Below are 27,701 nucleotides of genomic sequence, written 5' to 3'. Positions count from 1 at the left end.
GGTATTTTTGAACCATTTATTCACAATGGTTTTATATCACTTTCTAGTGATTTTTCTTCCGCTACCCCTGTCAAAATTTTAAGAGATACCGAGGCTTCCCAGTCTCTTTTGTTGGCAGATACCCTGTCGTTTTCTGAAAAGTCATTTTCAGGTTCTAAAGTTCTTATTAAGTGGATGATTGCAATGACTACATTCCTGTTCCTCTCCATAATGTCTATTTGTCTTCGGACTTTGTTTCTGGACCTGTGACTTTAGGTATTAGGCCTTTTTTGCCTTTTGAAGGGATTCACCTTCTTCTTGGAAACGACCTTGCTGGGGACAAGGTCATTACTAATCCACTTGTGACTGATAATCCTAGTTTAGATCAGAATCCAGAGCCAATAGAGGAAGAAATTCCTGGTTTTTCCCTTCATGTGCTATTACTCGAGCCATGTCAAAGAAAACTTCTGAGAATCAAAATACTCTCAAAAATAATGTCACAGATGTTGACTTAAATGACACCTTTCTCAGTCAGGTGTTTGACACTGATCATTCTGTTATCCCTCGTGGATTTGAAACTTCCAGTAAAACTTCTGCTGACCAATGTCAGACATTTTCTAGATCAAATCTCATTGAAGAACAACACAAAGACCCAGATATTTTGTCTTTGTTTGACAGGGTAGATGATGAAGATAAAACTTCAGATAGCTCTGTTTCCTATTATACAAAATCTGGTATTCTCATGCGTAAATGGAGACCTCCAGATGTTTTGGTTGATGACGATTGGGCTATAAAACATCAAATTGTGGTTCCAAAGCCCTATCGTGATGAAATATCGTGCCTGGCCCATGAAACGCCCTGGGCTGGTCATTTGGGAGCAAGGAAAACTTATCATAAAATTCTCAGTCACTTTTATTGGCCTAATCTCAGGCAGGATGTAACACATTTCTGTAAAACTTGTCTCACATGTCAAATGATAGGAAAGCCGAATCAGACCATTCCAAAGGCCCCTTTACAGCCAATTCCTGCATTTCAAGAACCATTCAGTAGGATTCTTATAGACTGTGTTGGGCCCCTACAAAAACAAGATCAGGAAATGAGTACATGCTGACAATAATGTGTACATCAACTCAGTTCCCCGGAGCCATACCACTGAGAAATATAAAGACAAAGACTATAGTGAGAGCTTTAGTCAAATTTTTCACTTTATTCGGCCTCCCTAAATGTGTCCAGTCCAATCAAGGCTCCAACTTTATGTCTGGTATTTTTCAACAAGTAATGGATCAGCTAGGCTTTAAACAGTATACGTCATCCGCCTATCATCCAGAAAGTCAGGGTGCTCTTGAGCGATTTCATCAAACTTTGAAAAACATGATGAGGACCTACTGTTTTGACACGCAGAAGCAGTGGGGTGAAGGAATTCATTTTCTGCTCTTTGCTGTTAGAGAGTCAATTCAAGAGTCTCTTGGTTTTAGCCCATTTGAGCTTGTATTTGGACATACAGTCCGTGGCCCACTTAAGCTCGTTAAAGAGAAATTCCTATCAGACGATGATGGTTGTCTGAATATTTTACAATATGTGTCAGATTTTCGTACAAAACTCTCTAAAGCATGTGAATTAGCCAGAGACAATCTTGAGTCATCTCAGCAGTCAATGAAAATCAAATACAGTAAAAACACCTAAAAACGGAAATTTGAACCAGGTCAAAAGGTTCTTGTTCTACTTCCAATTCCTGGCAAACCACTCCATGCTCGTTACTTTGGGCCATACCTAATTGATAAGAAATCGAGTGATTTAAATTACATCATAATAAACCTGACAGGGGAAAACAAAAACAGCTATGTCACATAAATATGCTTAAGCCATATTTGGATAGGGATAATCCTACTATAACTAAGCCTGTCAGTACAGTCAGTTCTGGCCATTATGAAGATAGTGATACTGAAACTGACTTGAGTGAAAATACTCTAAACTCAAAGCTGGGCTCGGTCAAGCTTCAAAACTCAGAAATCCTGGAGAATCTGGAGTCTACAAAGTTGGCACACCTCCAGCCAGAACAACAACAACAACAGGTGAAAGAACTGCTCAATGAATATAAACACCTGTTTCACGATGTTGATGTTGGGGACAGTAAGCCTGTAAAACATCATCCAGACAGACTGAATCCTGCGAAAGCGGAATATCTCCAAAAGGGAAGCCAAGTATTTGCCGAACAATGACTTTATCGAACACAATAAAAATAACCAGACTTTGCCATGCATACTTTATGCCAAGTTCAGTGCAATTTCAAGTTTTTCAATATCAAATTGCAAGAGGATAGTCTTTGGACAGATCATCCTGTTTGCTACTTTTCACGCAAATTTAACAAATCCGAGAGGAACTACTCTACAATTGAAAAAGAGTGTTTATCTTTGATATTAGCTTTACAGCATTTTAAAGTTTATGTTACCTCTTCAAATCAGCCAATAGTGTTTTATATTGATCACAACCCTCTTGTTTTTCTGCAGAAATTTAAAGGCAAAAATCAGAGATTGCTAAGATGGAGTTTAATGTTACAGGAGTTTAATCTTGACATTAGACATATCAAAGGCAGAGACAATTTAATTGCTGACTGTCTCTCTCGTATTTGGAGTTTATTGTTGTTCAGACTTTTAAGATTACATTTGTAAAAGAAAGATTTTTCTTTGCAAAATTTTCTTTTTTGAAGAAGGGGGTGTGTTATGTAGGTCATGTCCCCACACTCATCATGACCTGAGTTCAATTAGTCTAGAACATTTCTCAAGGTCACTACCCTTAATGACCTCACACCTTGAATTCAATTAGTCATGTTTGGAATGTTCTGGAAATTTACTTTGCTGTGTAAGAGAGATAATTTTAGAACAGTAATTAGCATGTCAATAAAAGTTCTAGACTGTTCTTATATGCTCTTATGTAAGCACATGTGTATAAAAAGGAACGTGCACAGCTTCCAGTCAGACTTTTGGGATCGTGTCTCTTGTGTGTTACTTCAAGTCTTTGAAAACACCAGCCGTAGTAATTTCCAAGACTTCTCAAGACCTTCACTGCCAACGCTGGATTTACTCTGTGGACTTTGTGCAACTTCAAGCCTGCAAGCCAAAGGACTGTTCATTCATCCGACAGACTGTTACAACTCTGAGACTGGAGCTTTGCTGTCCCAGCTGAGATAAGTAGTCTGTACACTTTTAAAGCTTGTACTCTATCCCTGACTTAGCAATTAGTTTTATTTTCGTAATAAATTTTGTTTAAACGGAAACTGCTGAGTTCACCCTTTTGTTCGTTTTCTCTGCACGTAACAATATGTTAAGGCTTATGTTGAAGATGCTACTGCAACGTTGCCATTCATTTGGTTGTTTAATCTTGGCTTCACTAATGTGTTTGTGTATGTTTTTGTTTCTTTTATGTGAGATTATTATTTGTTCCGGGAAGATTTATTCCAGGATTTAATATTTCTTGATTTACCAGTGTTTTAAAGTGCCTGTTTTACGTAACTTGTTTTGATATATGGGCAGTATTTTGTAGGAAAGAATAAAGCTTTGTTTTTTCTATCATATTTTGACAGTCTTAAGCAGTTTGTTGCGGTATTCTAACTTTTTTTTGTTTGTGAGATTTCATGTTTATGTATCGCCGTTATGTTACTTTTCTGTGAATAAGTTATCTTTACTGTCGAAGCCTTCTTTGTTTTACGTGTTCGGCAGTATATTAAAGTGGCACTCCCACTTGGTAACATGTTTAAAACACATTTTCAATGCCAACGGTCGATATTTGACATTGTGACTGCGTGCGGATCACAAGATATCAATAAAAACATGTCCTCAAAAAGTAAAAGTTTGAATTCCAGTGGCCCACCTAAATTTAGCTTCCGAACATCGAACCTTTGGCACTGGGGCAATTGTCAACTAAGCTATGGACTACGAGTCTACGCTTACGCTGCTGTAAGCCACAGTACCACTCGTGTTGATAATCGGTTATGCCCCTTGGGAGAAATCCGAGTCTTACTGACCGGGAGAAAAAAAAAACAAAACAAAGTTTGCTGATTCCACCAGAATTCGCATAGGTGACTAGCACAGGTACTTGAGGTTGATACATAGCGGCCGCCGCGTTGTATGCATGCATACCACGCAGCGGCCGCTATGTATCAAACCACGCATAATTGTGTGGCAGACGACAAAATGTAGTCATCAGAGGCGGCTTATATTTTACACCTAAAAACTGATATCTGTTTAGTATTGGTTAAAATATAATAGAACTGACTGGGATAATGGAAACGACAAAAACTGAGAAGTTTTAAAAACAACTTACCTGATGTGAAGGTATAATGCTGTATATAACGTCTTTGCGATGGGAGGTAAATTAATTGCGTCGTTCGCACTTATTATGGACTCCCTAGAACATCGTTAATCTGCACACAAAAAACCCTTCGGGGGATTTAGAGTCATAATCAGAAACGATCGTAAAACTTGGAGACGTGAAAAATATGCTCGGGAAAGACATGTTTTTTATGGATATCTCGCGATCCGCGTGCAGTCGCAACATCAAATATCGACCCTTGGCATTAAAAAATGTGTTTAAAAATGTTGACAAGTGGGAGTGCCTCTTTAATGTTGTGCCTTTGCTAAATCTTTACAATGTTGCTGTCCGATGACACAGGTCTTTGTGTAGGAGTTGGCAAGTATCTGTTGTTATTTTTCACGTATTCTGATGCCAAGACTTCCTGTTATATCTTTTGCCCATGATGATAACTATTTCAAGATATGTTACTTCTTGTGTTTAACTTTTGTATGGAAATTCGAATGTCGGTTGCAACTTGTTGATTTTAGTCATGTTGTGTTCCATGAAAGATCATGAATTCCAAAGGTGAAACGATTACAATTCCAAGGGGAAATACGGACAACTGCATCATTCATTCCTCCGCCGCCATATTCAAATTTTCTATTGCAACCCGGCTAACTTTTTCTAAAAATGCTGCTTTCTGTTTTATATTAACTGACTCTGACATAAAATTAGATAAGCTGAGGGCTGCGGTAGAAAGCATCATGAAAGTTAGGCACATATTTGTATCTTACATGTATCATAAACATCCATTATATTACCATGCCCTGCCCGTCGCATTTTGATTGGTCAAGCTGAACCACGTGACTGACCACAGATACACACAAACGGTGCGTTGACATGCCCGTAAATATGAATAATAAGAATAACAACTCAAATTATGGTAACTTTGCAAATCAATCACAAAAAAAATGGAGCACTTGTGAGCCAAGGTGAGATACTTTCTCTGAAAACATCTCCGGATTTGCCACATTTTTACAGCGCCCGTGACAGTGCGTCGCCCGTGTTGCTTGGTTCTTGGGCCCAGTTGTCGTTCGCTTGGGAAATTTTCGTCCATTTTGACGGTTTGCTCTAATATAATGAAAATAAAGACTCCGCCCTGAACATTAACGTTTATTTATTGGCACGGGCTCGAGGAAAGCCAAAAGTAGCAGCAACAGGTAGAAAGTGGGACATGTGAAAGAAAACATCAAACAAATCTGTACAACAAAATATCATAGTCATTGGATGGATTAAATAAAATCTCTTGTTGTTCAGGGAAATTCCCGGAGCTTCTTGCTGGAAAAAAGTCAGACATTACGTGGAGAAGTTTTATCTCTAACATGCCAATAAAAATCCTCAGCTTCACGGTCATAGCTGCCATTGACTGTCTTCCAACGTTCAATAATTTACATAGATGGGTTAAGAACTTTGCTCAAAGTGTATACTTTGCGGTGATACCCAAGCTCTTCATCATGTTGTGAATGGGTGCAAGACCATGCTTGAACAGAATAGACACCCCTGGCGACATAATAACATTTTGAATTATATTTTTCGTCATCTGTGCAGTAATGTGAAAAGAATGATGATTTTGGACTGACAGCACCGTTTGAATTTGATATTAAAGACGTCACGAGGAGTAATGCGTGAAATATTCACATTAACTCTATACAAGCTCAAGGATATTCGATTGAACTCATTTGTTTCAAGTCGGGTCAAGAGGACACATAACCGACAGACAATAAACTCAAACTTCTTATTAGGTAAACAGCATAAAACCATAATATGTGATATCAGTAAACTATGCCTTATCTCCAGCTATTTCCCATTTCATGGTGTGAGTCCTCAATTTAGTCTTCCTCCAAAAATGTTCATTCATAGCACGTTAACTGCAACTACTAATAATAGAATTGTATAATGAAAAATTTACCGACCCAAATACATGTACATCTGCACTATACACAATTGCTTTTGTTTTGCGCAGTTTCTTTCTTTTCTGTTTTGGTTTTTGTTTTTTTTCATTTTGGTAGGAGCGAATGTTTTTTGTCTTAGTGTGTTTTGTCTCCTTGTTGAATTTTGCCCAGATGTTCTATTTCATGTTATTCATCTTGCTTGTTTGCCCTGACTCTTGCTTGTCCGGGGAACATTTTGTCTTTCTCATATTCGACTGAGGACCTAGCTATAGCTGCACAACAAGAAGACAACGGTGACATGTTCTTAAAACGAGTGTTCCATAATCAGATCATGCTATGGAAGCGCAAAGCAAAAGTTCCATTCGATTACGAGAAAAAACATCATGCAACAATGTGTCAAGGGCTCGTACCACAACCAACCTCCATGAAACCAACCACCCGATCGGATTGACGTACCTTCTCGCCACAGAATCGCTCACCCCGTGTGGGATTTTTATTTGGCACAAGTTTATCGATAGCAATAGCCGTCGAAACGTAAAAAGTTTAAAAACTGTGCCGAAAGGGTACAAGCAAAGTCACATAAAATGCAAATAGAAGTACAGGTCAGAAGGCAGAGGTCACGCTTACGAATATGACTGGCCAGTCAGCTACTAAAATGTTTGAATAACAGAGCAAATCGAAACCGCCATGCCTAAACGACTCGGGCCCAAAATTGAGAGCCCGAAATTACTTGGTGACAAACGATCAGTTAGTGACTTTTTATATCAGCTTTATTTCCTTTTGCTTTGGAGGAATAATTTATTCTGTTATAGTTTTGATATTTTTACATAGAAAACATAAAAAAAATGGTGTTATCAAAACTGATTGTCTGAAAGCTTTGATATTTGGTATACAGGTTTATAGGGATAAGTAACAATTTTACAGTAAAATGTTATATATTCAATTTATGACGAAATCTACTATTTTGAGTTTTGGGGCAATTATTGCCATTTTTGTTCATAAAACTTGTTTTCCTAGACTACATTTCTGATAGCCTTAAATTTGGTATTCAGGTTCCTAAAGATAAACCTAATGATAAACATCGAAACATTATAATGAAATATGCAATTTGAATTTTTCGTCAATTTTCGCCAATTTTGGTAGAAAATTGTTCTTCTCCTAAACTACTCTTACTTCGAAGTTTGGTTTGAAGGTGATGAACTAAATGACATATATTTAAAAATGCTGAAATCTGCAATTTTGTATTTTGAGCAAGTTTTGCAATTTTAGGTTTAAAATGTTTTACACCGAAACTACTCAACTGATAGCTTTGAAATTTAGTATACAGATTTAAACAGATGAGGTAAATGTGACAGATTGAAATTATCATGAAATCTGTATTTTAAGGAAATTTTTTGCCATTTTGTTGAAAAAATTTGTTTCTCAAAAATTGCATGTCTGAAAGCTTTGATATTTGTATATAAGTTCCAAGGGATTATTGTAATTTGCTATATTAAAATTATGATGAAATCTGCAATTTTGTAGTTTTTGGGAAATTTTTATCATGTTTGGTCAGAAAATGTGATTGTCAAAAATCTGCTTGTCAAATACCTTTGATTGATATTTTCTTAGGGATTTTCTTAATGTGACATGCTCAAATTATGGTGAAAAATTTAATTTGTATTTTTGCAGCTTTTTTGCAACTTTTTTTCTGGCCACTGAAATGAACTATCAAAAACTTCCACCTTCTTCATCAACACATGTGTCAAAATAGTTATTCTCTGCATAACACAGCGGGGCTATATCGGCCACTAGGTCGCTCGTCTGCCCGCTTGTGTGTAATAATTGATAATTTAATATACCAGAGCTCAAATATCAGGGATATACTAAGTGTCAAATCTTCCCGTCTTCAATATGTTGCTTTCTGGCCTGATCTTTTGTACAAATATCACTTTGAGGAGCTTCATTTGCCAAAAAGTCTTCTTCAATTACATCATACTCAGAGCTGTCACCTCTATCAATATGCAATGACAGCGACACTGCAAGTAGGCAGTAGCAGGGCATTAGTTGTGTTAACACTGATAATTGTGACAATATTTTGTTTAGTTTATAAATAGCACTGCGATGTTGTTCTTGTCTATACATTAATTAACCTGTCAGGTATACATCTTGGTCACAGCATGTGAATGTGTTCCGAGCATTTGTATCATTGACAATTACTTTCAGTCTGGACTTTAATTCAATTATTTTCGAAATTCCCCTTCCTAACCATTATTTGTGAACGTATTCTCACACTAACTTTGATTTTATGACAGGGGTCGTAATCGGCAACAAAACTTAGTCGACTACAGATCTAATCCCGGCGAAGCATGGGCAGAGATAAGATCGGTAGGGGATACAAACTGCACTGCGCTGGCCATACCTCCACTTTAGGTGTTGCCGGTTAACAAACACGCCTATGCATGATTGTGCGCCCTGCAGAGGTAATGTGTCACATTTAGCTAGTGTCTGGACTCGCTCAGAGCCTAGCCTTTTGCCTGCTACGCAATGTGACCTATGTAGCCAATTCTCTGTGAGCTGGTTGAGCCTGCTGAGAATTGTGACAGTGACAAATAGAAACAATAATTAAGACTACAGAATAAGATACAACTACGGGAATGTGACATAATTAAAATCACTTTAAAACTTACAAGCAAGCAGTAATGCCGGGGCCAAAGCAATCTTAAGTGGGAAAAGAAGGCAAATGTCATCAGAAAGGGCAAAGGTCATCCCAGTTTCACGTCTTTTTGCGACAAAACTTTTGCTCGTTATGTTACATCTGTCACCAAAAATCAGAACTCTAGGTTTATTGGCTAGCTCAAAATTAGATATGTGCATAATTAATAAGGTACTGCATGTGGCAGAAGGTCTAAAATCGTACCAAATATGAAGGGTATAGGACTCTTAGTTCCTGAGTTATGGACAAATATGTATATTTGAGGTAAATAGGTCATCGAGGTCACGTGATATTTTGTCAAAAAAATTGCATCCCATAGTTGTCCCTATATACCAAAAGCCAGACCTCTAGCTCTGTTGGCTTGCCCAAAATTAGATATGTGCATATTTAATGAGGCATGACATATGGTACCATAAGGTCTCCATCATACCAAATATGAAGGGTGTAGCACTTGTGGTTACTGAGTTATGGACAAATATGTATATTTGACGTCAAAGATCATCTTGGTCATGTGACATTCTGTCAAAAAAATTGTATCACATTCATATCCTTATATACCAAAAACAAGACCATTAGCTCTTTTGGCCCTCAAAAATTAGATATGTGAATAATCAATGAGGTACAGGATGTGGCGCCATAAGGTCTCCCATCATACCAAATATGAATGGTGTAGCACTAGTCGTGAGTTATGGACAAATATGTATATTTGAGGTCAAAGGTCATCGAGGTCATGTGACATTTTGTGAAAAAAATGTTTTCAATACTTATCCCTATATACCAAAAATCAGACCTCTAGCTCTATTGGCTTGCCAAGAATTAGATATGTACATAATTAATGAGGTAGAGGATGTGGCGTCATAAGGTCTCCCATCATACCAAATATGAAGGGTGTAGCACTTGTGGTTACTGAGTTATGGACAAATATGTATATTTGGGATCAAAGGTCATCGAGGTCACGTGACATTTTGTAAAAAAAATTTGAATCCCATACTTATGCCTATATAAAATCAGACCTCTAGCTCTATTGGCTTGTCCAGAATTAGATATGTGCATAATTAATGAGGTAGAAGATGTGCTGGTCACGTGACATTTTTTTTAAAACCTCAACACCAATACTTGTCCCTGTGGACCAAAAATCAGAACTCCAGCTCTAGTTTGTAGGCTGGAATTAGATATGTGCATTATCAATTATGTATAGAAACATGCTGGGGTCATAGGTCAAGTTCATCCTCAAAATTTTGATGTGCAGTTTGGAAGAAGAAGAAGAAGAAGTGATCCTGAGTAAATACAGTAGGGCATAAGCCCCATAGGGCTTTGTCCCCTAATAATTACGCGCAAGAATAGAATTACCAAAAGATTGTTAAAAAATACAGAAACAGCAACGCATGAATGAAAAAACAGAACTATTAACTCTGTTCAAAGATCGAATTGCTCTGTTTATAGAAAAGTGTTTTCATCTGTTGTTTTTTTAAAATCGGAACTCGTAAACGACGACCATACGGAAGCGAATCGTACTCTTGACGTCAAGGGTGTTGAAATTTAGCATTCAAGATACAGTAAGCCTTACTGATAAATTTGTTTCTCAAACAATGTGGAAAGTCTGGTCGGTTGTTCTCCAATAACTTCGCTGCAAATATTGACTATCTTACCGATTCGTTCTTTGTCCTTCTCATTCAAATTACCATACCAGCAAGCCATAGAAAAATGTTAAAATAGTTTCGACGAATAATCTGTAATTCAATGTTACTAGAGATTTATGTACATTGAATTTGTTCCGTTTCGTAAGAAGAAATATACGTTGTTGCCCTTTATCACAAACTACATCTGTATTTCTTCCCACTTTAAATTTTGATCCAAAGTAGAACCAAGATAGTTATATTTTGAGACGTTTTCATTTTCACTATCCTATATTGTTGTTGGCTTCGTGGGGGGGGGGGAGAGATTGCCCCTTTCTGAAGTCGATACACATATCCAAGGTTTTACTGAGATCCAACTGTAGAAAGAACTGTCACGCAAATTGGTAAAACAATCGACAATAGGACCGTGATCTCTTTCACCATCTTTAAGCAAGCTTACTGTGACGGGTCAACAGCAAACTTAACAATGTGTTGATCACTAGTGTGTCTGTCTTTTTGTCTTTTGTCTTTTGTCTTTTGTCTTTTGTATGTATGTATGTATGTATGTATGTATGTATGTATGTATGTATGTATGTATGTATGTATGTATGTATGTATGTATGTATGTATGTATGTATGCATGTATGCATGTATGCATGCATGCATGCATGTATGTATGTATTGTTACGGTAGAAATTACCACACACAGGCAGTGAATACGAGAAGTGCACTGGGGAGTTCAATAGTAACCAAAATTATTTAATAGAAACTAAAATACTCACAAAAAATTAAAAATTAGGCAAAATTACCCTGCTTGGTCGAGAGCTTTGAGTGTTAACCAGTCCTTTCCACAAAAAGTCTGCAGATCGTGGTTTCAATCAAACCGTCTGGTCTTTAGTGTGATGTGGCAATCATTACACAGTCCACAACTTCGTATTGATGTTTGCAAAAGCGGTTTTTCCTCTTCTTCCGTTACTACTGAAGAAACAATCGTTGATTGTCCTGCGATATCTGCCCTTTTTCTGTAACCTCAAGTTAATTTACGCAATCGCGGAAGTGCTCCTCCCATGTATCGCTGTAAACACTGACGTCACCAACAAACCCTTCGCAGCCATCCAAATCACGTATGATACGGTTAATTAGGCGTTGAAATGAGGCTTGAACATTTTCATGCCAAATGGCATGACTTTATAATTGTACAGACCGTCAGGTGTAACAAAAGCTTATATTTCTTTGGCACGTTCAGAGAGTGGAATTTGCCAATATCCCTTCAACAAGTCAAACTTACTTACAAATTTTGCTTGACCAATTTTATTGATGCAGTCATCTATTCTTGGCAATGGATACAAATTTGTCTTTGGGACTGAATTCACCTTCCTGTAATCTGTACACAAACGTTCTCTTTCGACACAAGTATACATGGTGAACTCCATGGACTATGACTTGGTTCTATGAGCTAGTTTTGCAACATGTAGTCGATTTCACTTTTCACATATTTGAACTTCATAGGGTTAACCCGATAAGGGTGTTGTTTAATTGGAATTGCATTGTTTACATCGACATCATGACACAATTTATCAGTTCTGCCAGGCACATCTGCAAACAAGTGTTTAAACTCTAGAATCAAACTTTTCAACTCTTCCCTTTGTTCTTTTGTCAGATGACTAAGTTTGTCATCCAAATTTGCAAGGAAATCTAAATTTTCAACTTGATATCATGATCAAATTTCTTGCCTTTGCTCACTTCATTTTCTTGGCCACAGCTTGCATGATCGTCACTAAGGTGAGTGGAGGCAGAAACTGACTGAAATTCAGTAACATTTCTTTCAATGTATTTTTTCAACATGTTAACATGACACAATTGCTTTCTTTACGTCTTCCTGGAGTCTTCACAACATAGTCAACATCATTCACCTTAGACTCAATTTCATAAGGACCTTAGTATCTGGCTTGTAAGGGACGCCCTTGGATTGGAAATAGTACTAAAACCTTATCGCCCTGGTTAAATACTCTTGTCCTGGCATCACTGTCATACCATTGTTTCATTTTTGCTTGACTTTTCTCAAGGTTCATTTTGGCGATTTCACAGGCCTTACTAATTGTATTCTCGAAATTAGAAAAGTCCAAAAGATTCATTTCAATCTGCTTACAAAGCCACTTCTCGTGCAGCAACTTCAAGTGGCCCATGAACTGAGCGTACCAAAAATCAACTCGAAGGCGCTAAAGCCAATTGATACTTGAACAGTTTCTCTGACAGCAAATAAGAGTAAGTGAATTCCTTCATCCCAGTCCTTACTTGTGTCAAGGCAAAAAGTACGTATCATATTTTTTAAAGTCTGGTGAAAACGTTTTAGAGCCCCCTGAGATTCAGGATGGTACGCACTTGATTTATACTGCTTGATATTTAGCTGGTGCATAACCTGCTGAAACAAACCCGACATGAAAGTTCGATCTTGATCGGATTGTATGGATTTAGGAAGACCTACAAAAGTAAAAAACTTGATTAGTGCTTTCACAATCTTGAGTGCGCTGATATTTTTCAGAGGAATTGCTTCAGGAAAACGAGTAGACGCACACATAATTGTTAGCAAGTATTCGTTTATGGTTTAGTTTTTGGCAATAGACCTACACAATCTATCAAAACCTGACTAAATGGTTCTGAAAAAGCAGGTATAGGCTTGAGTGGCACTACCAGAATCTTTTGATTAAGTTTGCCTACCATCTGACATGCATGACATGACTAACAATATTTAGCAACATCCCGTCTAAATTTGGCCAGTAGAAATGATTAATAATTTTGTCATGAGTTTTATTTATTCCAAGATGTCCACTCATAGGCTTGTCGTGGGCTAAACTAATTATTTCCGTACGATATAATTTAGGCACGACAATTTGATCAACAACTCTCCATTCATCTTCAGTTGATGCATGAGGAGGTCGCCATTTTCTCATGAGTATGCCATTTTTTGTATAGAAACTAATGATACTTTTTCAATTTCACTGAGGGACACTGACCTTTTCCTTAAATTCACAATTTCTGGATCCTTGTGCTGTTCTGTAATAAGTCTATTACGACTGAAATTCTCCTTGATAGAGTTCTCATCTTTAGGATGCATTTCATTACTCTTATTTGAGTCATCTTTGACTTTATTGACACTCATCAAGTCGAGAAAAGACGTGTCCTCTAGTCCAATATCCAAATCATCGTTAAATCTATTTGTCACATCCTTTCTATTAATTGAGGCATTTTGGCTCATGGCCCTAGGTACAACACAAGTGGGAAATATTTCACTTTTTTCATCACAAATCCCGTTATCAATGCTAGGCTTGTCAGTTACAATTGGATCGGGGAACACTTTCCTCCAGCCAAATCATTGCCTAGCAACATAGAAATACCTTCAACGGGTAGAGTGGGTCGTACTCCCACTGTGACAGGCCCTGAAACTAAGTCTGACTGTAGATTTATAGAATGCAATGGCACATTTGTATAACTTAATTCTACACCTTTCATTAACACATCTGCTTTAGCAGAGCTCATTTCAGATAAAGGTAACGCATCCTCTAATAATAAAGTTTGTGAGGCTGCTGTATCACGCAATATCTTTATGGGTCGTAGATTAGCTTCATCCCCTATTAAGGATACAAATCCCTCAAAGACAAAGGGTTTAAATTTGTCTATCACATCAGACTTTGACCTTTCAACAAATTCTCCAACTTTAAACATATTGGATATTTTAGGAAGATTTTCTGCAATCGTGCAAGCAGTTGGTTCAATTTTTGCTTTATTTTGCTTTCTTTGCAAAAACCAACATTCTGAAATGACATGGCCTTTCTTTTTACAATAGGCACATGTGGGCGTAGTCTTAAAGACTCCAACTTTCCTTTTTCGGCGGAATTAGTATTCTCCTTGCCTTTATGAAAAGATGGAGATTTCTGTTCAAACGTTTTGGGAGATTGAAAACCACTCGACTTGGCTTGACCGCTTCTGTTAAAGCTAAGTTTGTGGGTCAAAGAATAATCATCAGCCACAGTGGCTGCTCCATGCAAATTCACAACTTTATGTTAATCCAATTGAGTTTTGATATCAACATGTGCACATTGTTTGAACTCTTCAACCAACATCAATTCCCTAAGTTTATCATAGTTCTGATTTATTCCTTTCGCCTGCAACCAACTGTCAAATAATCTTTCCTTTTGTCTAGCAAATTCAACATGAGTTTGATCGCCTCTCTTTTGAACAGTTCTGAACTTTTGCTGGTAAGCCTCTGGTACCAACTCGTACGATCTGAGAATTGCTTCTTTTACACAATCATAGTCACTACTTTGAGCAATGGGTAAGGTAGAAAACACTTCACGAGCTTTACCTGTTAGGACACTTTGCAACAACATGGTCCAAACATTTCTAGGCCATTTGAGACCAGTTGCAATTTTTTCAAAATGCTGAAAATAATTGTCAACCTCTTTTTCTTGAAATTGAGGAACAAGCCGAATATACTTTGCTGCATCAAAACTCTGATGGTATGGCCCTGTTGACAAGTTATCAGCTTCCATTACATTGGTTTTTGTTTCTTTTTCTCTCTCCCTCTCTAATTTCATTTGTTCAAGCTCCAGTTTTCTTTGCGTTTCCCTATCAGTTGTTCCTAATTGCCTCATTCTATACTCGTGATCCAACTCTATTTGCCGTATTCTCACTGCATTGATATAGACCTCAGACTCAATGAGTTCCAACGCATCCAACTCTATTTGCCGTATTCTCACTGCATCGCTATCGACCTCAGACTCAATGAGTTCCAACGCATCAGCACTAAATTTTCCTAAGTCAACAAAGGCTTTGACGACAACAATTTTAACCTCCTGTTTTTTCATTGATGGACTAACAGTAAGCTGAAGATGCTCGGCAAGAATCAACAAATCCTGTTTCCTTAATTTCTTGAAAATTTCAAAGAAGGTTTTTCTAAATATTTATATGGTTTGAACCCATTGCTGGCTTCACTTTCATGTCAATTTAGTTACACGTTTAACGTTTTCTTACTAAGTTACAAAATACGCTTGCAAATGTCCGTGCTCAGTTCCCAGACGAGCCCCCACTTTCATTTACTGTAGAAATTACCAAACACAGGCAGTGAATACGAGAAGCGCACTATGGAGTTCAATAGTAACCAAAATTTTTAATAAAAACTAAAATACTCACAAATAATTAAAAACTAGGCAAAAATTACCATGCTTGGTCGAGAGCTTTAAGTGTTAACCAGTCCTTTCCACAAAAGTCTGTGGAGTGTGGTTTCAATCAAACCGTCCGGTCTTTAGTGTGACGTGGCATTCATTACACAGTCCCAACTTCGTATGGACGCTTGCAATAGCGGTTTTTCCTCTTCCTTCGTTAGTTCTCTATACAGTCCGTTGTGCAGCATACGTTCAAATCAGACAGGCGTGTCCAGCAATCTCAGTCAGACAGGCGAGCTCTTTAAGATGTTGTGCAGTCTCCTCATGTATTTTGAGAACGTGTCTATATATATTCGGTATGCACCTGGTCGGCAGCAACATTAAAATGTCCACCGCATAAAATTTACATAATCTCTTGGAACAACAGGTGACGACGTACTGTAAAGCTCTCGAGCCAAGCTATCAACCTCTCTCGACCAAGCTTACAAAAAATTCAATATTGGGCATCGTATATGTATGTATGTATGTATGTATGTATGTATGTATGTATGTATGTATGTATGTATGTATGTATGTATGTATGTATGTATGTATGTATGTATGTATGCACGTACGTACGTACTTACGTATGTATGTATGTATGTATGTATGTATGTATGTATGTATGTATGTATGTATGTATGGTATGTACGGACGTAACTGTCATTATAATATTTGGAGGACAGAATGAGATGTTAATTTGTTTAAATGGACATATCAGACTCAAATGTATGCAAATTTTGCAAAAATGGACAAAATCATGCAAATTGTTAAAATTTGCCCAACAGGCGTGATTTGGTTCAACTTGTTACGCAGGTTCTTTAAGGTGACTGTGGTTTGATTTGTTAAATTAACGTGAAAGTTATGTATTGGTATTTTCGGGTCAATATTTCCTGTTTATGGTCAAAGAATCTTATCTCTCAGGAACTGGGCATCCAATTTCTTTGAAATTGCGTTTAGTCTATTCAAATTGAGCTTAACCATGCCATATCATGTTTTATATTACAGATTTTGCTGTTTGGGGCAAAAAAAATACCAAGTACATAATTCTTGAATTCTTTGGTCGAATTGCACAAACCTGAAAACCAACTTACAACTTTGTAATAATGTGCAATACAAATAGGAATTTTGTTTTATTTAGTTATCAATAGCAAAAGTGTGCCCAATAAAAATATTAGAAGCGTTAACTTTATGAAAATGTCAGTAACTGTGAGTCAGATTTTACATGTTTGTGATATGTTTAAATTAACACAATCGAAGAATTGCAAGCCATCAATAGGTTTCTGAAATAATGATACTTGACAAATAACCGAAGAGCGTTTACATAAATTTCATGTGATACAATAAATACCACAATACACCATATTTGCCATGGTATGATGGATCGTATAACTTATTTTAATATACTAGGTTGCATAACTTTTCAAATATGGTAAAGGTTTAGCAAAATGAGTTCAAATCCACTTGACATTATGAATACTATGAGTCAGAGCACTTAAAAGCTGTCTTCAATGTCGTAAAAACACACTTGTTCTGGTATGCAGCCACATCGAACAAAATATGCACGTGAGTCAAGTGTCATTCATGCAATGTTTTCTTTGTTGTAGTTTTTGTGCTCTTGTTTCTGTTTTCTGTTTTAAATTGTTCATCACATGAATGGCCCAAATCGCCACCTGTGTGACGTAGAACAGGACAAGAAATCCGAATTACCCCTGTTCTACGTCATCAACTGGAACATTTTTCATGCATTGCACCGCTCATACATGCAGGTAGCGTCACAGACCGATTTGTATATAGTGAACGATGCCTTGCTAGCTCTCATGACATTTTTACAAAAAGGTGACCCGAAAAACCCAGACATGGAAACAAAGAAGGCATATTTGACCAACGAAATTTCGAGTCGCTTAAATTATAGTTTCTCACGAGATTTCGAATTGGGTTATCATCGGTCGTTGTATTCTTATGACTCAGTAACGTCGCGGCTCCACGTCGTACCTGGCTATCCCGGTTGGCAATAAACCCGAAATTTATACACGGTCACCTCAACGTAAGTTCAACTGAATAAATGAGTACAGTACAATCTTCGGGAAAGTGACGTAGGAGGCACAATCATAAAGTCATTCGAATAACAACGATAAATTCCCTTCATCACACAAAAAAATTCCCTCGGAATCAAACCACCTGCGCGGAGTAAGGCTGTAGCAAGGACATCAGCTGTCGAGCTGTATCAGTGCAGCGCTGTGAAATCCGATGCACTTCGAAAGTTGACTCAGACAACACTCAAAACAGTTTCCGTCATAGGATGAAAACACTGACGACCGAGATCTGGATGGACATCGGCAGAGACCGGTGGCAGCGTTGTGGGTACACTCTGTGTGTTACCGAACAATCTTTCGCGCTCGCCAAGGTCGTAAACTTGTGTGATATTTCAAAAGCTACGGCATCTCTGAGAATAAGACTTAATATGTCGATCGTGTCGTTGCATTTACTTCATAAATTAATCTATTTGTAAATATTCTAAATAACTCTGAATATTATGGTTATCCGTCGCTCGGTAGGTGAAAGCTATGCCCGCCGCTATCTACTGCAGATACTGATCTGTCAGATATCTAACTGTAGTGTAAAGAATTTAGTAGTATGAAGTAAATTAAGGGTTCATTTGCTTATTTAATGAACTTCGTTATTAGGTATATAACTCTGAAATAACGGCACCCAAATCAGTTGAACCGGCTACAGATATTGATGTGATTAATATCTAATTGTACTGAGAAGAATTGGGCAGTGTTATGTTAATGAACAGCTCATTTGCTTATTTTAAGAACTTTGTAAATGGTGAAATAACTTCAGAATTACAACATTAAATTAGATGAAAGGTGCTACAGATGTTGATCTGATAGATATCTAACTCCGTTGTAAAGCATTTAGTAATGTGAATTTAATTGAGGGTTCATTTGCATATTTAATGAACTTTGTAATTAGATGCATAACTCTGAAATTACAGCACCCAATTTGGATTTGCATATTTAATGAAGTTTTGTAATAAGTTATATAACTCCTACAAAATGGACCAAATTTGATGAAATCTGCTGCAGATACTGATCCGATTGTATCTAACTGTGTTGTAAATCATTTTAGTAGTGTAATTTTAATAAAAGGTCCATGTACATATTTAATAAACTTTGTACTTAGGTAAATAACTCTGAAATTACGGCAAACCATTCTGTGAAACGTGCTACAGATATTGATCTGATAAACATATGATTGTGCTTTGAAACATTGAACAGTGTCAAGTTAAGGGTTCATTTGCATGTTTTGTGAACGTTGTAATTGGTGATATTACTCTAAAAATACAGCATTAAATTCAACGAAACGTGCAATATATGTATATCTGATAGATGTCTTATTGTCTCATGAAGCATTGAGCAATTTCAAGTTAATAAACAGCTCATTTGCATCTTAAATACAGTTTTGTTAATTTGTGATTTAACTGTGAGAGTACCGTGCAAAAGTAGCAAAACCTTCTACATAACGTGATATTACAAATGTCTGATTGATCTGTGAAGTGTACTACTATTAATGAAACTGTTGTTAATCACGTAAGCACATTCAGTTCACATCTGGTTTTCAACGGTAGTTCTCTTTCTGGCTATATGGTGGCCCTGGAAAGGGCCATTTGGTTTTTGTGGAGTTAAACTCGTATGTGACGTTTGTCACTTACGCTGTCTCTTACTTGCCCTTTTCTCATTTGATGATCTGAGGGAACTGCTGCTTTTTCCTTTTTTGTCTTTGATGTCAACGTGGTTTATTTCTTGTTGTGGTTTTTACAAATAGCATTCTTGGTTTAGCCCTGTATTGTTTACGTTTAGATATTTGGAAGGCACAGTAACATGCCTTTAGGCAACATAGGCCTCGGGGTCACAAATGGTGATAACAGCCATTTTATCCAATCACGTAAGCGTTTCGTGAACGGAGAAAAAATACAGGTTAATCTTACATTTGTAGACAAACATCGGGGACAGAAGCATGAACGAATGTGTTATAGTTTTAACCGGCCAGCTTCTGTGTAGAGAAAAGGTGGAACGATGTATTTTAGCTGAACAGATATATAGATGAAGACAGTCAAGAACTAAAAACAAAGTCAAGCGGTGTAAAAAAACCTGTAAAATGATCACAGTACTTAATTTAGCTGGGGTGATATTAGACTTCTAAATTACAGACTCCAGGGAGGTGAGTCGAGTCAAGATAAACACTGGTGAGAAAGGAAGTGAGTCCTTCTCTGGCTACAGGCTTGACGTACGTCAGAACCTTGCAGATTTCACAGTGTGAAGGTCTTGACTTGAACACTAACGTGAAAATCCCGAGGTCTGCTGAAATATCTACCACTTCGTATGTATACCGAAAGAAGCTTTCGTTAGAACACTAGAAAAATCTAGACGTTCCATGTGACATGCTAATTGCTATTCTAAAAATATCTTCAGTAGCACTTAACGTGATCTTCAAAACTTTCTAAACTGAACTCATTAAACCTCAGGTAATTGGAAGAATGACTTCCATAAAATTACAAGATTATACAAGATTACAGGATGTAATACCATTAAGTGCCTCATTCCATAAAAGTGTAAAGGTATTGCACTAATAGTCATTGATTGATAGGTATTCTGGCTAAACCAAGGTCAAGGGTCATCCTACTAACGTAGCATTTTGGTAGAAATCTTTGCTCCCTAGCTTATCCCTGTCCATTACAAGTCAGATCTTAAGCTCTTTTGGCAAACCCACAAAAGGATATATACATAATTAATGAGGAACCGCATGTGGCGCCATCAGGTGCTTCATTTATTTCGATGGGAAGGGATTAGCACTTGGATTTCTTGTAACACTGATCTAGAGGCATATATGTTTTCAGATTGTCTATAGATAATCAGCCCTTTTTTATTCAATCGGCTAGCCAAAACTAAAGTATATGCACTATTAATGCGGTACTGTTTTGGTGCCATTAGGTTATTCAAACCACCAAATATAAAGGCAGTAGCACTTTGTAACTGATCTATAGGCATATTTGATAACTTGAGGTCTAAGACCTTCCTGGTCAGGTTGTATGTTCGAAAAAAGTTTCCCTATTCTTACACATACAAATAACCAGACCTCCAGTTCTATATGCTAGCCAGGAATTATTATATCTGCAGGATGAGATGCCACCAAATATTACGGGTGAATTGGCAAAAAAGAGTTGATGACATACGCATGACTTTCCATAGATAATCAGCCCTTTTCCCATCACTAGCCAAAACTTAGTATATGCATTGTTAATGCAGTACTGGTTGTGGTGCCATTAGATTTTTCATCCCACAAAATAAAAGGCAGTAGCACTTTATAACTTATATATGTTTGATAAAATTGTCCCTATTCTTACACATGCAAATAATCAGACCTCCAGTTCTATTTCTAACCAAGAATAATATATCTGCATAATCCATGTGATGTAGGATGAGGTGCAACCAAATAATACGGGTGAATTATTTTGGGGTACCGATTTTTTAACATATTTCATAATTTATGGTCAAATTTTATCTTGGATACACACACAAACACACACTCAAACAAATACACAAACATTGACAGACATGCATATAGCATACACACACCAGCCCTCTTGGACTCTTTTACACTTGCATGAATAATTAAGGTCATAACTTAGCTTTAGAGGTTTATTTTAGGTCGGAAGGCACAGAAAATTCTGTAAACCAAAATCGATTTAAATCTTTTCAAACTGGAAACGGTAAGCGAGCTTTAAACGTTGGTACTTCAGAACCCGTTCCTATGGTCTACAAACCAGCTATACACGATTTTGATTGATGAAGACGCATTTTAAAGTTATAATCTGACTTAAAGTTATCATCACATGACTCACCGGGTCATATAAACAGTTGTCTTGGTAACAAAAGAAACCAATATGGTGTTTGAGTTTATCCATGTGCCAAATTGCAACTCATGTTGTGATGGTGTTCGAATGGGATCAAAGGTCATTCATGGTCATCCACAAATTTTAAAAATATATTGGTGCAATACTGACTCATATGTACTAGGAGCAATGCTCAAGCCCATATAGTGCCTGAGATAAATTGATTTTGACATAGTTTATACGATATGGACAGATATAAATTGAAACAAAACATCTTCATCTCAAAAACAACAAGTTAATGACCTTGAAATCCGGTAATTGGTATCTTGACACTTCGCCACTAATTGGTTATAAAATGAGGTTGACTGCAAAATCTAAATCCTTAAGGAAGCCATGCCGTGTCAGTTCCAAAGATCAGGTGCACGAGGACTCATAGGGTCCTATAAGCCTAGCAAGTTAGCATTGACTGCTTGCAGTGGTTTCTAGATCGAAATAAGTTGTAATTTGGCGCATTGGGATAATAGAACAGTGATAAGTCTGGCATTAACGATTGGGTTTATGCCAAATTGAGTTTGCTCACCTGACATTTCAGTTATTTATCTGCTGGGGATAGAATCCCTCAGAGACAAACATTATAAAACAAATAGAAGAACAAATCAAGGAAAAGCATATATATATATATATATATATATATATATATATATATATTATATATATATATATATATATATATATATATATATAATTATATATATATATATAGGTCTGGTTTAGATCGGTAGATACTACTTTGCATTGCATGCATCTAATATTATGGCATTGATATTGCTAACATTCGCCTAATTTGGCAAAATGGTCTTCTAAGCCATAGAACAACATAGGAAAATTACAAGCTTTCTGTAAACCAAGAGAATAGTTCTTCAACATAATAATCTTTTTTTCAATATAATCACTATTCAGTAAATTGAAAGTGAAATTCTCTCAAGAATATCTTCTTGTGGCTTTAATTGTGGCTTAAATGTAATTTTTGGTTATTACTCAAAAAAACCAATCATAGACGCAAAACATGATGAACTGGACGAGTCTGTATTTTCCAGAAAGTAAGTGGCAAAATATCACTAATAATGAAAAAAGGCAATGTTAATAATCAGTCTAACAGAAAAACAATGGCATCGATATCTATTGAAAAAAGGAATATTCACTTTTTTTTGTCTTTATGATTTTAGTAATCTTATTGTATATCTAGAATATGAGTATCCTGCCACTAAATAACCTAAAGCGTTTCTTCTCGTAGTATGATGGATTGTATTTATATCATCACATATAAAGGGAATGGAAGTTTATTATCAAGAGGGCTTTGTTCTCCCAACGTCATACTATTCTTTAAATTTAGTGACTCTTTACAAAATGTGAATAGAATGATATGATGAATTACCATTTCCTTTGCGATGTATGATTTGTTTTCGATGTTCTCTTCGTTTTCCGAAAGAGTAACTTATGAGATCTTTTGAAGTATGTTTATTTTTCTACAAAACTACTCATGGTAATTCAGTTCAGCATGGCTAAATCTCATTGAGTGTGCAATAATACTTGTTTTATTGTAATTTAAATGGGGCGGATTCGAGGCTGTGCTGGATATCGTGGGAACGAGGCTACCCTGGAGTATCCATTGTTAGCTTTGACCCTCGAGCGTTCCCCCACCCTCCCACCCAAATCTTAAACGAGCGTACGAATTTTTTCCTTCTTCCACTACACTACCTGCTTATACTTCTACCTTGCTCTGTAATTCGTCCGACCCGAGTGGCGGACTTTGGCTTGCAGCCTGTCAACTTGTATTAAAGTAGTTGACCTTGATCCCCCAACACTGTGTGTCTGTCTCTTATTATTGTTATTATTACTTTGTTATTGTTGTTGTTTAGTGCTAGAGTAGCCAACAGTTAATCAATTGCAAATACATTTAAATCCAATACAATTTTGGCCTCACTTTAGCCAACCATGTTTTTCAGGTATAATTTAAATGCGTAAAAACTCCGGGGAGAGGTGTGAGTAATGGAACGTTGAATGTACAAATGTACGTACCTGAGTGTCATCGCACGTGTATATCCAATCGAAAAGTAATATTTCGGCATTTGGCGAGAGTAAATTCTGAATTCTGAAGAGGAAAATTAACAAACAAACAAAGCTATGAAAATGTCTGCAGCAAAATTTTAAAAATAACGATTAGGCCTTGAACTCAATTAGATCGCATAAAAATGAAATAACAACGCTTGCCTCAAGCTAGACTTACTAAGAAATTTTGTCAATTGATATATGTTACTCACCTTTCAAGACCGAGCTTCCCCTGCTGATTGCGTACACATTGTTTTGGCTTACTTCCAATGCGTCCTCACGTGCAGTGATCTCAGAAATAAAAAAATGATTTTCCAGGTCGGCAAGCATCTCTCTCTCTCTCTCTCTCTCTCTCTCTCTCTCTCTTCTCTCTCTCTCTCTCTCTCTCTCTCTCTCTCTCTGAACAAGCAAAAAACACACAGACAAACGTCTATGGTCAACCATATTCCTACATCAAATAAAAAACGAAGCTCAACTTCTCACATCTGTTCTCCATATTTGTCCAGTATCGAACAAATATTACGTAACATTTACATTTTAAAATCAATTGTGCAGCCACCCTTGATTATAACCCTGTGGCGCAGCGGTAAGATAAACTAGCCGGTCATAAAGAGCACCATTTTTTCTTTCGACCTTGCTGCTTTGAACCAATCCGGCTGCCGTGATCACAGATTTACCCCACCGGCACGGCTTTAGACTTTCAATAAAGTCTCTTTTAATGATGTTGTTTTTGTTCAATACTCAACACCCGAACCCAAAATGTACTGAGAATATTTGCATTGTGTACTCGTTGTAACCCTATCCCAGGGAAAATGACAACATATAATGGCTGTGTATGGTTTTAGGATTTTCCATCCAAACACACCTACTTTCATGTAATAGATTACTTTTCTTTGTGTGTCTACTTATGTTTAGAAACACTACACAAACAAAACATGTAAGATTTTACTTGTACACTTTAAAGGTTATGTTGTTTTATATTATTACGATGAAAAGCGGCTGCATATTTCATTCGTTCCTCTAAGCTTTACAAAATAGGTCACAGAGGCAGTAAGGGCATATTGATACATAATAAGTCTGAATCTTTGAAGGTACAGGAAATCAGTCTAATTTCTCCGTCAATTTCTTTTCGCACGAAAGTTCAACGTCGTTTATATTGCGTTATCAAATAGTTAAGATGTTACAATATTTAATAAAATAGGGTTACATTAATAAATTACAAGAAAGAATCTTACACGAGAAGAGAAATAAAAAGGCATAAGGGTAATGAGACGCAATAGAGAACAATAAAAAGCTAACTTAAAACTTATGGAAATGTTACAATACAAAAAGAAGGTAAAGTCAGCGATTTTCTTTAGTAAATGTATTAAAAATAGTAAGTAAGTCTAGGGTAAAGTACAAAAAGGTGAAAAGATTACTAAACTCAGCTAAGCTTGGACGGCACAAAATCCTGAATTACACCTACACAATTGAGTTAAGACAAACCTTATAAGGTCAGGATGTAAGTCCTACGGCTACAGGCTTGATTGTTAAACTTGACTATTTAAACAGAGGGTACGGAGCAGAATGACCTAGTTAACAGTAAGAAATATTGGTTTAACTCTGATAATTTGAACCAACGGCAGCAAACTTTAGAAAAGTAGTTTTCCATGCGAAGATTTTCTTGATGAAGAGGTAAATTTCAGACGACAACAAAGATAAGTAGGCGACACTTTGTTTTTTATAAACTTTTGAAGATAGGATATAAATGCAAGCTGCTGGTCACGTCTTCAGTAATTGATTTACTGCGTTTTGATTGGTCGGCAAATATTTTAGTAATTTCCTTTCCTGAGACGCCAAACAAGAATATTTCCCAACAATTAATAAGGACTATATAGCTTATACTACCTAATTAAAATTATTTTCAAAGTACAGCTGCTATTTGGAAAACAGTGTCATAGTAATCAAACACTTTGAAAACAGTGTACCGTAGCAGTGATAGAAATCCTGGCACACTTTTGCAGGAATGGAACGTCGAAGTCTTGCAATGGCTATACGTATCAGAGAAAAGAACACATAGATGCAGATGCAAAACATGTTTGGATAAATTGTGGGACAGACAGCCATCTAAGTATAACTCTAAACAGATTATCAGTCTCATCTCAACTACGTGTGATGGCCTATCTGGATACGTGTGATGGCATCAGCCTGCGTCCAGTAATCTACCTAAGTAAGTTTTTCCCAATTAGCATATGGATTGAGTCTAAAGACAGGCAAGCTATTTGACGTTGTAGATGTTATTGTTATAAGTGAATGATAGCGAATCGAATTATTGCTGCATTATTTTGAATTTGTGTAGGTTGTGAAAGAGCCTGAACTTTGATGTAATAAACTAAAGCATAGCAATATTGCCAAAGGGCAGATGACCCCCTCCAGTTTGCATTTGAAAACATTCATATCAGAAAGGGTGGCAGTTATATGAAGCTGGATATGAAAATAATATTGAAAAACTCTTCATTCACGGATTATCCACAGCTAAACTACATGCCTAATTTATCCAGGTTCCCTACAAACAATACATCCAGCTGTTAAATGCATCGCGACTTACACTATTTTGTTTATTATCAATACATTTTAAGACAGTAAGTCGACATTAAAGCATAAAAGCCATTACAATTAGAAAGGAAGTTTCTTTTTAATAAAGTCGCGTAGTTTATTCGTGGATTCAAGAGTCGCCACATGATGAGTTGACTTGAAAATAATATTACAGGTGAAGAAGCGGTGTTTCATGTAAATCGCAATTTTCGGATATCTAAAGCTTATGTGTACGTATACATTATGCTTATCTGGGATAACGTTGATGGTAAAGTTTGTATGAAAAGTCAAGAACATTGTACGTACATGTGTCTGAACATGTGATAATATGAAATAACTACATTTCAACTTGCCCCACCCAAAGCGTCCTAGTTTGAACTAAAACCTGTCTATTAATTCATTAATACTAATGTTCTCTATATTACCAAAATGTTAGATCAATGTAATGTTTTGACAACTTAAACGAAACGCGAATATATGTGCTTGGATTAAATGGCTGTTAATATATCTCTCTTATTAGCCAGTAAGTTTTATTATCCACCTTGTCGCTGATACAAAATATCGTTAATATCTGGCATAAAAAAGGGAGAAAACTGTCGTGCATATGAACGGGGGCATACGCAAAGAATGTTGGTAGACGGGCCAGCGGCTACTGACTACGCATTCGCAGATTCATAATATACTATGCGAGTAACCGGAAGTGTACCCTACTTTCATGGGCGCCGCCATGTTATTTTTGAGTCCTCGTAAATAAACAAATGCGAAACGTGCAAATTATTATTTTATAACATGTCATTTATAAAATATATATCTTTTATTAGCCAGTAAATTTTATTATCCCCCTTGTCGCTGATACCAAATATCGTTAATATCACGCATAAAAATAAAAAAAGGGAGAAACTATCGTGCATATGAACGGGAGCATACGAAAAGAATGCTGGGATTGAGTTTTAGAAAGCGCCCACAGTTTAGACAGAACGTTATAATTTTCAGCTTGCAAGTGGAAGGTGGGCAGTGCGGTTACCATTGCAATGATAATGGTGGCATAATACGTCCCTTGTTTGATACAATAGGCTGTTATCATGGTAAAAATTGCTCATTTTTGTCCAATATTTTTATACATTACAGAAAATCTGTACCTGCACTGCTGCAGGGTTTGACGTCGTGTTCGTACGTGCACTGCTCTCATCAGAGGGAAACTAGGCATAGTTGTCATAAAAATGTATAAGAAGTAACAATTAATTCTATTTTATCATGAATCAATACAAATAACATTGCCAATCTAACCCCTGGCGTGACACTAAGGGCTGAGCCCTATATACTATTACTTTGTCATCTAACATATAAAAATGATGAAGGCGGCAAGCGAATCAAAAGTTAAAAAAA

This window comes from Ptychodera flava, unplaced genomic scaffold, assembly GCF_041260155.1.
Source record: "Ptychodera flava strain L36383 unplaced genomic scaffold, AS_Pfla_20210202 Scaffold_30__1_contigs__length_3116999_pilon, whole genome shotgun sequence".
Lineage (NCBI taxonomy): Eukaryota > Metazoa > Hemichordata > Enteropneusta > Ptychoderidae > Ptychodera > Ptychodera flava.
This window is presented reverse-complemented; position numbering follows the sequence as displayed.